The sequence below is a fragment of the Equus przewalskii genome, chromosome 9, assembly GCF_037783145.1.
Source record: "Equus przewalskii isolate Varuska chromosome 9, EquPr2, whole genome shotgun sequence".
Classification (NCBI taxonomy): domain Eukaryota; kingdom Metazoa; phylum Chordata; class Mammalia; order Perissodactyla; family Equidae; genus Equus; species Equus przewalskii.
In genome coordinates, this window is record NC_091839.1 from 1,475,930 (window position 1) to 1,492,728 (window position 16,799).

Consider the following 16,799-nt stretch of genomic DNA (forward strand, 5'->3'; position numbering starts at 1 on the left):
CCTGGTGAGTTCTCTGAAACCCATGATGCCGGGTCAGTGAGCCGAGGAGTCGAAAGAAAGATTTCTTAGACTCTTAAGGTCTGGCAGTAGTGCTCTTTTATTTAGAGAATAGTATAGAATAGCATGAGGACAGGACCCATGGGCAGTCAGAGCTTCTGCTGCCGGCATGGGGACAAGACCCATGGGCAGTCAGGCTGCTGCGTGGGGACAGGACCCACGGGCAGGAGGAGCCACTGCTGCGGCTGTTGCTGCTGCTGCTGCCCCAAGTTGAGGGTTAGAGCCAAATTTAAGGCATAGGTATGTGAGTTATCTCTTTACGGGACAAAGAAAAAAAAGTTAAAATGGTACCAGTGCCGGTAGGGTCCGGCCATTGGGCAGTCCCACAACTTTTAGATAAGAATCAAACCGGATTGAGTAAATGGCAGAAGTCACCGCTCAAATATTATCTTCAGCTAAAGACAAAGGAGGATTTTGGGGTGGGGGGTCAGTTACATGAGGTTGCCAGACAGTAAACAACTTAAGTTCTTGCCTTCCCCTTTAAGAGTTTCCAGAGATAAGGCCATCCCCCCTTCCTCCTGGCACAGAGAGGGAGGCATGGAGATTTCCTTCACAAATGCAGCTGTCTCTGATCAAAGGGCAAGCAAATTCCACTCCTTGGACCCTGGTTCTCATCTGCAGTTTTAAAATTAACCAGCCTAAAAATCCTCATCATAAACCGTTTTAAAATTAAGCAGCCTAAAAATCCTCATCACCCAGACCTCCTTATTTTCAGTTGACAGTCCAAGAGTTTATATGAGCTGTTTCAAACCTTAAGACTAGGTGTCTTAAGGGGGTATCAGTACATACCCTAGGCAAGAGGAACCTAGGGGGTACTTCCTAGGCCAGGGGAGCCTAGGAGGAACTTGGGAGTGAATGGGGCAGGCTGACCTTTTTAATGTGGCTTTAAATTGGAGAGAAGTGTGTTTCTAAAGTCTGAACAAATTGCTTGTTAAAGAAATGAGAGCCTGAAAGTGTTCAGCTCTGAAGAGAAGGGACACTGCTCCTCCCGGCTGAAAGGCGTTCTCAGGGGACTGAGGACGTCATTGGGAGTGCTGGAGGATCAAAGGCCTCATGACGCGCAGCGGTCCCATAGGGAACTCCACTATCACTCATGGTAATTAATAACAGGCTCGCCCAGGGACACTCATTCCAGGGTTGGTCACGGGAGCCCCAAGCCCCCACAGCAGTTTTAGCCTGCCAGCAGGAGAAACCAAGACACATAAGAGAGTGTTTATGACCTTTCTTCAGGGAGTGACACTCACAAGCAGCACACTTCTGACCCACTACACTGTCCTTAGAAGTCGTTTGGACTTTATAGCAAAACAAAAAGAAAATCGGGAAATGGAGCTTCTAAAAATAGCCCGTCCACTTCCCGAATGGCATCCTCCCTCTGAACTTCAGATGGCTTCATGCTGTGACTTGCAATTGCTTAACAAAAGGGGGAATATTCCCATCCCAGATTCCTAAGACTGAAAAAAAGAAAAAGAAAATGAGAAAAGAAGTTTTTGCAGATGCAGTCTGCTATGAAAACACTCTGGCCCAAAAATCTAAGGAAAATCTTTGAAACAAATCTTCATTGTGTCTGTCTGTTGCTTATGTGTGTGTCTATATATGTATGTTATAAATGTGTGATATTTTACCTCTGGATGGTTTAATTTCTTTTTCTTTTTTTTAAAGATCGGCACCTGAGCTAACATCTGTTGCCAATCTTCTTTTCTTTTTTTCTTCCTTCTTCTTCTCCTCAAAGCCCCCCAGTACATAGTTGTGTATATTCCAGTTGTGGGTCCTTCTAGTTGTGGCACATGGGACACCGCCTCAACGTGGCACGACAAGCGGTGCCATGTCCGCACCCAGGATCAGAACCAGCAAAACCCCAGGCCATTGAAGTGGAGCACGTAAACTGAAGCACTTGGCCCTGGGCCCGCCCCTGGAGGGTGTGATTTCTAAAGAGTTCAGTTCAACTGACTTAAGGTAAGTGCTTACAAAAACTTTTTCTAAATACAGCTAACCCAAATGTCTTTCAAGTTAATGTGATATGAAATAATCTTTGGTAAATGAAAATTTAAGTTTGTTGGTTTGATTAAAATAGGCATTTCCTCAAAGCTATCAGCATTGGAATAATGCAGACATGTGGCCTTTATTCTATGTTTCTTGGTCATATAAGCTGATGTTATCTCTATTACAAAACTGGTTAACAAAAATAATAACTTACAATGATGTTTTGTCTAATGTCTCATGCAGCCTTGTAGGCAATCTAAATAATTATTGGGAACAAGTAACTAAATAGATGTGAAAAAGTTGAGTGTTGGGTGAACTTTTAACAATAATTGCATGTTATAGTGTATGTGCTTAAAATAGCTTCCAAAATCCCTTTGGTAACTTGAAACTTTGAAGTTTTGCTAGGTTATTTTAATTGATAAAAATTCATTAAATATCTAGATCATCTCTAAATAAGATAAAAAGTTAGACATTAATTATTAAACATAAGTTTATCTACTCTTGGCTTCTTATTACAGAAAAGCTAAAAGGTGTTTAGGGCTATTAGTAAATATATCTTGTATTTTTTGAAAAGATTATACTATGAAGTAACGTTTTTAGAAATTATAAAAGGTATTTACAAATTTGTCAGGCCACAGAATGCTAATGTAAAAGAAAGTTTATAATTGCTTACTTAGTTTTTACTTAGAAACTAAGGTTTCTAAGGATTAAAAATTCTGATATGTGATTAAAGCTACTCAAAATTTTAAAATACATGTATTTGTATTCAAGAAAGTAAGACGTAAAGATGCATATTTTTAGTAAAGAAGATATAAAGAATGGAAATATTTTCTTTGTTTTGTCAGAAAGATAAATTTGTCCCAAAGTACGAGGAGGAGAAAGAAAGGTATGGGACAAATTCTGAATGTAAAAAGGAAGTGACAGAGGCTGATGGAAGAAAAACCATGAGGAGTTTTGTACATGGTCAACTTGGCTAGGACAGAAATGAATCTAATTAAGTAAATGAGTTGTAATATAAACGGTAAGCTGGTACAAGAATTAGAATTTGGCTTTCTCTCTTAAAAGGCATAATTTTCTTGAACTGTCAGTCTACTCTTGATAAAGAGGTTATAAAAGATTTTTCTTTACTTTTGAGTAAGTTTACCTAAAAGACAGAAAATCTATGTTTTATTAAAGCAATTTCCTATGTTCAAAAAATGAGGTCTCTGTGTTAAGGCTTTGAGTGTTTTAATGCTCTGTTTGCCGCAGACTGTTTCTGTGGTCACTTTGTCTGAATGGATAACTCAGCATTGCGTCACAGCAACCAGGTCAGCAGACACTTGATGTTGTTTGACCAAGTGTTTTAAAAACTTTTGATATATTTGACAGGCTCCTCACAATTCATATCCTAAATGAAGTCTTTATTTTGACCTTCATCTTTGAGGATTTCCAGAGGGCCCCTGGGACTTCTCAAAGAAATTTGTTGTCTCTTCCTATAAAGGAGGGATACTAATTAGACTTGTTTGATGCTAAATTGCAGGGGTAGCATTGTCAAGTAAATTATGATAAAGCTTCTTAGGTTATATTGTGGAGGTAAATATTATTCACTATTTTGACCTCGCTACCTTGTTTTCAATGTCACAAGATGAGAAGACCATGACTGCATTCTATTATTGAATTTGGTTTACAAATGGGTCTTACTTAAACGATCAGCGAGGATGTTATCAAGCTGGATGTGCTGTCCGGCCTCCAGAATGCCTGCCACTTTCTATTAACTGTGCTAACGCAGTAAAAGGTTTCCTTCCAGGGACTGGCCCCGTGGCGAGTGGTTGAGTTCGCAGGCTCCGCTTCGGCGGCCCAGGGTTTCGCCAGTTTGGATCTTGGGCGCGGACATGGCACCGCTTGTCAGGCCATGCTGAGGTGGCATCCCGCGTGCCACAACTAGAAGGACCCACAATTAAAATTTACAGCTATGTACTGGGGGGATCTGCGGAGAAAAAGCAGAATAAAAAAAAAGACTGGTAACAGTTGTTAGCTCAGGTGCCAATCTTTAAAAACAAACCTCAATTGGCAAAGCTTTCAGAAGCATTTACTCTCTCACAGCCTAAAGCTCTTCCGTTAGTGCTCCTTAATCTTAGATCTACAACTTTTGGAAAACATCGGCTGTCTCCTTTTGAAGTAATAATAGGACAGCCTGTGCGATTAGACAAAGAAGTGTAGGAACCAACTCTGCTTAAAGGAAATATCTTATTGTCAAGGTCTCACTGAGACACTTGAGTAAAAGAGAGAGAAACGAAAGGTTAGTAGCCGATGCTTTTCACAGAGAGCTCCCAGACCTTAAGCATCATGGACTACAACCTGGAGAATTTATTTATCAGAAGAGGCATCAAATAAAAGACCGTTTGCAGCCGTGTTGGAAAGGACCACACCAGGAGGAGAAGAAGACGGCGTCTGCTGTAGACAGCTGTCCCAAGACTCCGGACCAGGCCTGTATTCCTGACCTCATATCTTGTCATTTAAACCTTTGTCATGCTTAAACCGTATATTATTTTATAATTGCCCATTTAAGGTTTAAAAATACTATCATACTTAAGCAATGTGATTGATTTGGAACAGACAGGCATTTATCGGGTGGCTCCTAATGGAACTCAGTGGTTATGTGGGACAAATTCCTGGGCTTGGCTACTGCCTGGATGGCTAAAACACCGCACCCTGAGTTTCCCTTGGATGCAGGGAAGGAGTCACACTTCCACTGGTATGGCCACCAAGCGGCTATGTTTGCTCCTTCTTTGGGGTTGAAAGATGTCATTATCACATACGGAAGCTCTGACTAAATTTACTCAACAAGCCCTTAAGGATGGTCAAGCAGAAATAGCCTTCTTAAATACTGAATGTCTTTAATAAGGGCTGTCCTTCAAAATAGAATGGCTTTAGATATTTAACTGCATCCCAAGGCAGTACATGTGCAATCACTCAAACTGAAGGCTCTGCTTTTGTCCGGACGAATCTTCCCATGTGTCATCTCTGCGGAAGAACATGAAGAAGCAGGTGGATGCCTGATGCGATCCTACACCCGGTCTTGATTTGTTTGGTTGGCTCCCTTCCAGGATCAGTTGCTTTTCTAGATCCAGATTGCAATTCCTATCTCTAGTACTTCTTGGAATTCTTGTAGTAATAATAACATTCAAACTAATTGCTGTTTTCTTTACTCAGTGTTGTAAGACTGGCATACAAACTAGAGTAAAAGTTGCTCAGTGACTTGAGATGGTCTATCGATCTTACAACCCTGGACAAATTTCCTTTTCTGATATGCCTAAGAACTCATTTTGAACTAATGTTTTCAAATATGTTGAATTATTATCATTGTTACTGTTCTTGTTCTATAATTGTGAAGAATGTAAACATAAGGAGTTATAGAAAAGCACACGTACAATGTTTGCGCAACAATCTAAAATTAATTGAAAATGATATAACCTATGAAATGCTTCCTGTGTTAATATATATACCTCTATGCTTGTCCACTATATCTGACTATTTCCCCCCAGTGGGGACAACTGGGCAAATATAAAGGAGATGAAAGCCCAGCACTGAGGGACATGATGGACCCAGGGCAGGCAGCAACCACCCTGGCACCGAGGGACAATATTTTGATCATCCACACTTTCTGTCGAAAGATTAGAGATCAAAAGGGGGATGATGATAAACAAATGGCAAGCAATAGGATATATTGGAGTAGACGAGGAAGCCATTTGGTGTAAACCTAATTCGGCCTGACCTTGTTTTCCAAAAGGGCCTGACGTGGCCATTGAGCATGTATTGTACATCTGCTTTAGGCATTTGCTATGTCCCAAAGACAAGAACAAATGGCCTTAAGATAAAGATGCAGGGCCAGCCCGGTGGCACAGCGGTTAAGTTCACATGTTCTGCTTCTCAGCAGCCTGGGCTTCACCGGTTCGGATCCCAGGTGTGGACATGGCACCGCTTGGCACACCATGCTGTGGTAGGTGTCCACATATAAAGTACAGGAAGATGGGCACGGATGTTAGCTCAGGGCCAGGTCTTCCTCAGAAAAAAGAGGAGGATTGTCAGTAGGTAGCTCGGGGCTAATCTTCCTCAAAAAAAAAAAAAGAGAGAAGATAAAGATGAAACTTCCCCCACACTGGCATTTCCTTAAGGATAAGGATCTTTCTTTAGCCTAGGAATTGATTGCCATGCTCACCTGTGACCACCCAGCTTGAGACAACAGACCTGCCACCTGCTGTGTCCATAGCTTCCTGCTATGTGAATAGCTGTGTCGGCTGGGCAAGCTCGTTTACTGCTGTAAAAGGGACATTCCTATCATATGGAACGTGTGCTCTTTGTTCCAAGATGGTATATAACCACTCTGTACACCCCACTTCTTTGGTGGCCTTCCTTCCTTGGGGAAGGAAAGCCCTGGGCTAGCCCTCAGATCTGGCTCATAATAAACTCACCACAATTTTGATTTACGGGTTGGTTATGGATTATTTGTGTCAACAGTCTCCAGACATTGTCAAATGTCCCTCAGGGAGCAAAGGCACCCACAGTGGAGGACCATTAATTTTAAACATGAATCTCACGAGGAGCGTCTCCAGGGTGTTCTCCACGGGACCCGAGAGCCCACGCTGCCCGTCCGAGCCTCAGGATCGCTCTGTGCCATGAGAGCGCCTGTGATTAGTCAAAGGGGGTTGTTTTGTGGGCAGTGGGTAGAAAGAGGGTCTCTGGAACCTGCACGCTCCTCGTGTAGACTGACGACTTAAAAACTGTGCCCCGTGGCCGAGTGGTTGAGTTCGCGCGCTCTGCTGCTGCGGCCCAGTGTTTCGCCAGATGGAATCCTGGGTGCGGACATGGCACCGCTCATCGAGCCATGCTGAGGCGGCGTCCCACATGCCACAACTAGAAGGACTGACAACTAAGAGTATACAACTATGTACTGGGGGGCTTTGGGGAGAAAAAGGAAATAAATAAAATCTTTAAAAAAAGAAAAAACTGTGCCCCTTCTGGACTGGCGCAGCCACAGGACACGGCTGGGCAAGTGGAGCGGAGGCTGGATTTCAGCCCCTCTCGTCGCTGCTGAGCATCTTCGTGCAGTGAACAACCTGCAGCGACCTTGAAAAGAAAGCTCCCCTCTGGGCTCAGAACTAGGGAACGTCTCGAACCAAAAGAAAACAATTTCCGAGTTTCAGTTAGATGCAGTACTGCCCATTGGGAAAGTCCATTCTGTGCTTTAGATGATGAATTCAGGAAAAATGTAAACGGACTCTGGAGGTTTGGACTCCAGATAATCAAACAGCCTTCGGCCAGGCGAAACCCTGTTTCTGATTGACACTGAGTGTAGCCAGAGGCCCCATGTGCCCGTGATGCTCTTGTGGAGGGGCGGGGGAGAGGACAGGAGGTTCAAGGCAGTCTTAATAACAGAGAATGAAAACCAGAAGGGACCCACGTTCTCAAACAGGAAATAGATAATCCCAAGCCACTCCCTGGTCACAATGTGGAAAGCACCATCGGGAGCCGCGTGCTGGCACTGCCTCAGACATTCCTCCTGCACTGATCCACCCACTCTGACCTCGGCTGACCTCTGCCTTGAGGAAGCTGCAAAGGCAGTCTGACTTCGTGCACAGCCCCCTGGGCTCCGAGGTGCTCGGAGCCCTCAGTCCCGCCTGAGACTGACCACGAGGCTTTTAGAAAGCCTAGATAGCTGAGACAAATCAGCTAAGGAGACCACAGTGGCTGGCTTGGGGGAGGGAAGGAGACGTGAGGGAGGGACTTCAAGGTAAGCCCTGGGTACTGTTTCGTTTGTTTGTTTCATTTTTATTTCTTTATTTATTTTGGTGAGGAATAATGGCCCTGAGCTGACATCTGCTGCCAATCTTCCTCTTGTTTTGTTTTTTCCTCCCCAAAGCCCCAGTACCTAGTCGCATATCCTAGCTGTAAGCCCTCCTAGTTCATCTCTGTGGGATGCCGCCACCCCACGGCGTGATGAGCAGTGTGTAGGTCTCAACCGGCGAATCCCGGGCCAGCGACGTGGAGCACATGACCCTAACCACTATGCGACCGGGCTGGCCCCCTTTCTTTTTTTAAAGTTTGTGATTTAATTGGATGAAACATTTGCGGGTTTGTTGTTCTGTCTGTTGCTTGTTTTACAACAACAAGTATTTTAAAGTTTCAACCACACACACACACACACACACACACACTCTACAGGGGCCTTTAGGTAACGCGGGAGCCAGTCCCAACGGGCTGTTTTAGTTCTGTGTAACTTCTGTAACACCAGGCTCTCAGGACAACCCTGGGAGCCGTCACAGCCTGCCGAGGGGGAATTCCAGGAGGGGTCAGTGTCTCTCCATGGGTAAACCTGTTGCCCCACAGTTCCTACGGGGCTCTGCCCACAGGCTCCAGGCAAAACTCCTGGGGACGGTCCCAGCCCCCGGTGAGACAATGCCCACTCTGGACGGCAAAGCAGTTGGGAGATGGAGAGGCCCACCGTGAACAGGCGGGCTGGAGAAGGGCAAGGAGGTCCTGGGCGCAGCTCGGCACTGACTTGAACGGGAGATAGGAACAGTCTTTGCCTCCCGGGTCTAGAATTTTTTTCATTGTAGTCAAAGGAAATCAAAGTCCAGTGCAGCTCCAGATAGGGAGATGTTCTTCATTTTTTCAGACCAAACAGTAGTCATGTCTTTTCTGAATCCCTATGGAATTTGCGGCTGGAGAAAACGAGAGCAATGGTGACATGACTGTTCCGTCTTCCGTCTCTAGCTGTGCTCCTAAGCCAGGAAAAATGCAAGCAGTGAGGCCAGGTGTTTCGCCCTGCCTCCAGGAAGACCCTGGAGATGGTGGGGTGTAGAAGCCAGTCATCATTTCTGCAGCTCTTCCCAACGTCATTGATGACCTCGTTCCTTTCCCTCTAACTGGAAGGTGTCACCGAATGTCCTCCGCCCCAGAATTTTGGCCTCTCACTCTGTTCTTCCATTGGCTTTGGGGGTTGGAGGTGAGGGGTCAGGGCAGCATTAAGAACTAGGCGCGTTTCTTTTTTTTTTGTTAAAGATTGGCACCTGAGGGGACAGTCCCGTGGCCGAGTGGTTAAGTTTGCATGCTCCGCCTTTGGCACCCCAGGGTTTCGCAGTTGGGATCCTGGGCGCGGACATGGCACCACTCATCAGGCCACGTTGAGGCGGCGTCCCACATGCCACAACTAGAAGAACCCACAACTAAAAATACACAACTATGTACTGGGGCGATTGGGGGAGGAAAAGCAGGGGGGAAAAAAAGGAAGATTGGCAACAGTTGTTATCTCAGGTGCCAATCTTTAAAAAAAAAGATTGGCACCTGAGCTAAATCTCTTGCCAATCTTCTTTTGTTTCTTCTCCTTCTTCTCCCCAAAGCCCCCCAGTACACAGTTGTGTATTCTAATCATAGGTCCTTCTAGTTGAGCTATGTGGGACGCCGCCTCAGCATGGCTTGATGAGCGGTGCTAGCTCCATGCCCAGGATCCGAGCCAGCGAAACCCTGGGCCGCCGACGTGGAGCACGCGAATTTAACCACTCAGCCACAGGGCCGGCCCCCAAGGCTCGTTTCTGAAATCTCGTTTGTCTTAACTTAGTGGTCCCTTCAGGAAAATTGTCGGCGTGATATTTTCCCCTGGCCCTTGTAAAGCCATTTCTATGCCTAGATTGTTCTGCTTGGTTTTGCTGGTTTGCTTTTTGTAGTTTTATTTTCTTTCACGGGCATGGGAGGTTTTGCATTTTGCTGTTGTCGTTGTACGTCTTTGATCTTGCTGATTGCTTTTTACTTATTCAGAGTTCTGCTTGTTAAGGTTTGGAGGAGGGAAACTGACTTGGACTTGGAAAGAGGAGGGGAAGTTCTGAACCCTGGCCTCCCGGGCAGGAAACAGCAGGAGAATCCACAGGAGAAGGTCCCAAGGACCTTCACATGCTGAGAGAGAGGAAATTGTGCTTGTTTTTTTCTCCTCTCCTAACAATAGGTAACTTGAAATTTTCCCAGCGTGATTTTCTTTAATGCCTTGATGGCCACCGAACCCCAGCTCCCAAAAACCAACACACCCACAACTTCCAGTTAGCTGGCCAACATGTAAAGAGCAGATGCAGGAAATGCTGTCCGTGCTATGAGACTGTAGATTACGAATGTGTCATTATGCCTTTCACTAATACTTGTTTTTATTTTTTAATTTACGGCACATTCATTCTTTTAGCGTACAGTTCTGTGTTTTGGCAGATATCTACAGTGCCACCACTACCACCATCAGAAGACAAAAGCACTTGCATCATCCCAAAAGTTGCTGCACGCTGCTACCTTGCTGTCGCCCCGCCCTAACCAGAAGCGGTGCTGCCTGTTGTCCATCCTTAGAGTTTTGCATTTTCAGAATGTCAGCCTTTGAGTCTGGGATTTTTCTTTTAGCATCATGCATGTGTGATCCATCCTTGTTGCTGGGTCTAATGTACTTTCATCCTTGTTATGACTGAGTTCCCTTTCATTTCATTGTATGGATAGACCGCACTTTGTTCATCCATTCACCATTTGAAGGACATTTGGGCCATTTCCAATTTTTAGTTTTTATGAATAAAGCCGGGACAAGCATTTGTTAACAGGCTTTATATGAACAAAACTCTCTGTTTCTCTGGAGTCAATATCTGGGAGTGAGATTGCTGGGTCCTGTGGTGAGAGTATGTTTAACTTCGTAAGACGTTATCAACTGTTTCTCAAGTGGCTGGAGCATTTTGCATCCCTAGAAGCAATGTATGAAAGTTCCAGCTGATCTGTACCCTCACAGCACCTGCATTATCATTTTTTGTTCTGCTTTGGTTTTTGGCCGTTCAGATAGTTATCTAACGCTATCTCATTGTGGTTTTAATTTGTATTTCCCTGATGTCTAATGCTGTTGAGCATTCTTCACATGCTTATTTGCCATCTATGTATCTTCTTCAGTAAAGCATCTATAGGAATTTTTTTTTTTTTGAGGAAGATTAGCCCTGAGCTAACATCCACTGCCAATCCTCCTCTTTTTGGTGAGGAAGATTGGCCCTACGCTAACATCTGTGCTCATCTTCCTCCATTTCGTATGTGGGACACCTGCCAGAGCATGGCTTGACAAGCGGTGCATAGGTCTGTGCCCGGGATGCGAACTGGCGAACCCCAGGCCACTGAAGCAGAACACATGAATTTAACCACTACACCACCAGACCAGCCCCTATTTTGACCATTTTTAAATTGAGCTGTTTCCTTTTTGCTCAGTTCTTTATATATTCTGGATATATATCTGTTTTTCAGATATGTGATTTGCAAATATTTACCCGTGGTCTGTAGCTTTTCGTTTTATTTTAAAAGTGTTTTCATAAGGCAAAAGTTTAATTTTGATAGACTCCAATTTATCCCTTTTTCCTTTATGGATCATGCTTTTGGTGTCTATCTAAGAACTCTTTCGCTTAACCCAAAAGAACTTAACTCTTGAGCTGAACCCAAGCTCACAAAGATTTTCTTCAATGTTTTCTGCTAAAAGTGTTACAGTTTGATGTTTAACATTCAGGTCAAACATCCATGATGAGTTAATTTTTGTATAAGATTCGGAACAAAGGTCGACATTCACTTTTTCCTTTTGCATGTGGATGTCTAGTCATTCCAGCTCCATTTGTGGAAAACGCTCTCCTCTCCTCCTCTGTGAGGAGTCTCAGCAGGGAGGTCTGATGGGCTCTTATGAAGATGCTGCTGGAGCTTGCCTCAAGAAACAGGAATAGAATGCATCACGAAAGAGATGATGATTTTTCTATTTCAAGAAGACTTCCGAATAGGCAAAGCAATGTTGAGAAAGAAGAACAAAGCTGGAGGCATCTCACTCCGTGGATTTCCAACTCTTTCAAAAAGCTATAGCAATCAAAACATGATGGTGTTGGCATAAAGCAGACACACGGACCAATGAACAGAATCAAGAGCCCAGACATAAACCCATGCATGCATGGTCAATTAATTTATGACAAAGGAACCAAGAACACACAGTGGGAAAGGACCGTCGCTTCAATAAATGGCGTAGGGAAAACTGGACAGCCAAATGCAAAAGAATGAAATGGGACCACTATCTTACACCATACGCAAAAATTAACTCAAAATGGATTAAAGACCTGAATGTGGGGCCGGCCCCCGTGGCCGAGTGGTGAAGTTCACGCTCCACTTCTGCAGGCCAGGGTTCTGCCAGGTTGGATCCTGGGCGTGGAGCCATCACTGCTCATCAGGCCATGCTGAGGTGGCGTCCCACATAGCACAACCAGAAGGACCTGCAACTAGAATATACAACTACGCGTTGGGGGTCTTTGGGGAGAAGAAGAAGAAAGAAGGAGGAAGAAAAGGAGGAGGAGGAGGTGGGGAGAAGGAGCAGATTGGCAACAGATGTTAGCTCAGGAGCCCATCTTTAAAAAAAAAGAAACGACTTCAATGTCAGACCCGAAACTATCAAGCTCCTAGAATGAAAACACAGGTAGTAAGTTCCTTGCCATCAGTCTTGCTACTAATTCTTTGGATTTGACAGCAAAAGCAAAAATAAACAGGTACATTCAACTAAAAAGCATCTGCACGGAAAAGGAGATCATCTAAAAAATGAAAAGGCAACCTACTGAATGGGAGAAAAAATTTGCAAATCATGTATCTGATAAGGGGTTAATATCCAAAAAATATAAAGAATTCATACAACTCAATAGCAAACAACCTGATTAAAAAGTGGGCAGAATATCTGAATATTTTTCCAAGGAAGACATCCAGACAGCCAATGAATACATGAAAAGGTGCTCAACATCACTAGTCATCAGGGAATGGAAAATCAAAACTACACCGAGATATCACCTCATACCTGTTAGAATGGCTATTATCAAAAAGACAAGAAATAACAAGTATTGTCAAGGATGCAGAGAAAATGGAACCCTTGGAGGGCATGTAAATTGATGCAGTCCCTATGAAAACAGCATGGAGGTTCCTCAAAAAAGAATGAAAATAGGACTACCACATGACCCAGCAATTCCACTTCTGGGTATCTATCCAAAGGAAAGAAACATGAACTCACAAAGATATCTGCATCCTCATGTTCATAGCAGCATTATTTATAGTAGTCAATATACGGAAGCAACCCGAGAGTCCATTAACAGATGAATGGATAAAGAAGATGTGGTACATACACACAATGGAATATTATGCAGCCAGGAGAAACAAGGAAATCCTACCATTTGCAAAAACATGGATGGGCCTAGGGGGCATTATGTGAAATAAAATGAGTCAGACAGAGAAAGACAAATACCATATGACCTCTCTTATATGTGGAATCTAAAAAAAAAAAAAAGAAAGAAAGAAAGAACCAAACTCATAGATACAGAGAACAGATTGGTGGTTGCTAGAGGTGGGGATGGGGAGTGGGTGAAATGAGCGGAGGACAAAAGGTACAAACTTCCAGTTATAAAATAAATAAGTCGTGGGTAGGTAACGTACAGCATGGTGACTATAGTTAATAATACTGTATTGTATACAGGAAAGTTGTTAACAGAGTAAAATCTTAACAGTCCTCATCACAAGAAAAAAAGTTTGTAACTATGAGTGGTGATGGATGCTAACCAGATTTACTGTGATGATCATATCACAGTATATACAAACACTGAAGAATCATTATGTTGGGCATCTGAAACTAATCTAATGTTATATGTTGATTGTATCTCAATTTAAAGAATAAAGTTAAACTTTAAAAAATTTAAAAAGAAAACTTCCCTAGATGTGAAGAGAGGGTGAATGAAAGCTCTTGCATCACCTCAGCTGGTGAGGAGGAGAAAGATGAGGGTTTGGGAGACAGGAAAGGAAGGGAAGGAAGAGCAGAGGCGGGGTGTCCGAGACTTTAAAGGTGTCTGCAGATTCGGGTCTTGCGTGGTGGGAGAAGGACACACCGGTACATCTGTTTCTTAGTCCGGTCTCCCAGCATACAGCAAGACAGGAGCAGACATGCAGGAGATGCACTGGAGGGAAGAGCCGTGAAGGATAAAGAGGCAGCCGGGAGGGGTGGGGAGGCCTGCAGACTACCATGCCTGTCTGACACCTGGGAAGAGAGGGAGAAGGAAGAATTGGGTCAAAAGAGTCGCAAACTGCAGTGCAGTTCCAAGAAAACAGCTGGCAGGCCAATGGGGAATCCTTGGGTCAAAATTGCCTGTCATGACATGAAAAGATGTTCATCATCACTAATCATCAGGGAAATGCAAATCAAAACTACAGTAAGATATCACCTTACACCCGTTAGATCGGCAAAAACATCCAAAACCAAGAGTGACAAATGTTGGAGAGGTTGTGGAGAAAAGGAACCCTCATACACTGTTGGTGGGAATGCAAACTGGTACAGCCACTATGGAAAACGGTATGGAGATTTCTCAAAAAAGTTAAAAATAGAAATACCCTATGACCCAGCCATCCCATTACTGGGTATCTATCCTAAGAACCTAAATCAAAATCCCAAGAGCCCCTTGCACCCCTATGTTCACCACAGCATTATTTACAATAGCCAAGACGTGGAACCAACCTACATGCCCAGAAACTGATGATTGGATAAAGAAGATATGGTATATATACACAATGGAATACTACTCAGCCATAAAAAAAAGACAGAATTGTCCCATTCACAGCAACGTGGATGGACCTCAAGGGTATTATGTTAAGCGAAATAAGCCAGTCAGAGAAAGACGAACTCTATATGACTCCACTCATAGGTGGAAGTTAGTATATTGACAAGGAGATCTGATCGGTGGTTACCAGGAAAAGGGGGGGTGGGAGGAGGGCACAAAGGGGAAAAGTGGTGTACCCACAACATGACTAACAAAAATGTACAACTCAAATCTCACAAGGTTGTAATCTATCATAACATTAAAAAAAAAAAAATTGCCTGTCATGAACAGAGTGCGTCCCCTCTAAAAGGCACATGTAGAAACCTACTCCCCAAATGTGATGGCATTTGGAGGTGGGTCCTTTGGGAAGTACTTAGGTCATGAGGGTGGAGCCCTCGTGAATGGGATTAGGACCCTTTAAGAAGAGGCCAGACAGAGTTAGCTGTCTCTCTCAAGACAGCCATCTGCCACCCAGAAAAGGGCCATCACCAGAACCCAACGATGCTGGCATCCTGAATGCCTGCCAGGTTGCAGAACTGTCCAAAAGAGATTTCTATTGTTTAAACCCCTCAAGGCTACGATAGCTGGCTATAGCAGCCCAAACTGGCTCCAACATGGCCCAGACATCCACATCTCCCAGGAACGGCCCAGTGTTGGCACTGCTGCCTGCTCAGACAGAGGCTGGGAGCAGCCTGGGGAAAGCAGGGCCTTGGGCGAGAAAGGAGTGGATCCAGAAAAGCTGCTTTTGGGGCTCAGTCAACCACGATCCCTGTTGCAGGAGGCTGAGCTGCGGGATGAGATCCTGCACCCAGCCCCACTGCGTGGTTTCCCCACACCACCAGCAACGCTCGGACACCAGCTGGGGGTCCCACAATTCAACTCAATTCTGACACTGTCTACCTGAAGATATCACCAGATCCCACAGGTTAAGGACTCAGTCCTACAATGAATCCCCTTCAGACACCAATCACAAGTCCAGGTTGTCACCTGCTTCTGACCGACTGGCTACAAATCAGAGGTTCCCACGACCCCCTCCTTAGGTTCGATTAATTTGCTAGAGGGGCTCACAGAGCTCTAAGAAACATTTTACTTACTAAATTACTGGTCTGTCACAGAGAAGATAAAGATCAGGAACAGCCAGATGGAAGAGACACATAGGGCACGGATCGGGAGGGGCTTGGAGCTTCCACACCCTCCCCTGGCGTGCCACTCTCCCCAAACTCCACAAGTTCAGGAACCCAAAGCTCCCGCAACCCCATCTCTTTGCATTTTTATGGGGCTTCATTACAGAGGCACAATTGATTAACTCATTGGTTGGCAACTGATTCAACCTCCAGCCCCTCCCCCCTCCCCAGAGGTCGGGGTGGGCCGACAGCTGCAGCCCTCTAACCACGGGGTGGTTCTGCCTGCTGAAATCAAGAGTCTGGGCGACACTCAGCCAAAGGAGGTTACTCAACGATCAGCGTGAGTTCTCAGGGCTCTGATGGAGCTGTTCCGAGTGTGCGGGTTTAAGTGCAGCTCTAAGCTCCCTTCACCAAACAGTGTACACGAGGGGAGAGGAACAGACAAAAAACTGACAAAAAGACTTCAGAAAATGGGTAGAGTACATCTGGGTTCTTCTCTAGATTATACATTAAAAATAACATAAACAAGAATTCCTTGGTTTTACGTCAAACAAGTTCAGAGATGCTGACATTATCTGTGTGGAGGAGGCAAGGACCAGGGTTGTTGGCTAGGCCCCCGTCTCTAAGAAACGCAGCTGGGGAAGTGAGCACCAGGTCCCCCGTTATCACGTCCTGCTGCGGATCCTGCAGCTGGCGTCCGCGGTCATGAGGTGTGGGGCTGCCAGGTCATCTGACACAGGCTGAAGATGGCCTGCCCGTCTGCTTCACAGCACAGTGTGGATTCCATCGTACTGACTTAGAGCCCATGCACTTTGCTTGTTAGATTTACCCATTAGACCAAGGTAGGGGCCCCAAAAATCCGTCCGCACTTCTCTTAGCAACCAGCCCCCACTGATAGGTACTTCCCCAAAGTCGCCTCATTCACGTCACAAAAGACACCTTTATGGCTCTCATCACTTATGAAATTCCAAGGGTTTTAGGAGCTCTGTGCCAGAAACAGGAGACAAAA

At 44.7% G+C, this 16,799-nt stretch overlaps 2 long non-coding RNA genes across 2 annotated transcripts; both read left to right on the forward strand.

Moving 5' to 3' along the window:
• The first annotated feature begins 1,438 nt into the window (after positions 1 to 1,438).
• Positions 1,439 to 6,503, forward strand: LOC139085415 (uncharacterized). The gene is made up of 2 exons (XR_011543671.1): positions 1,439 to 2,010; positions 4,340 to 6,503. It is a non-coding gene; the product is annotated as an uncharacterized lncRNA (long non-coding RNA).
• A 3,344-nt stretch (positions 6,504 to 9,847) lies between these two features.
• Positions 9,848 to 10,657, forward strand: LOC139085416 (uncharacterized). The gene is made up of 2 exons (XR_011543672.1): positions 9,848 to 10,015; positions 10,267 to 10,657. It is a non-coding gene; the product is annotated as an uncharacterized lncRNA (long non-coding RNA).
• The last annotated feature ends 6,142 nt before the right edge of the window (positions 10,658 to 16,799 follow it).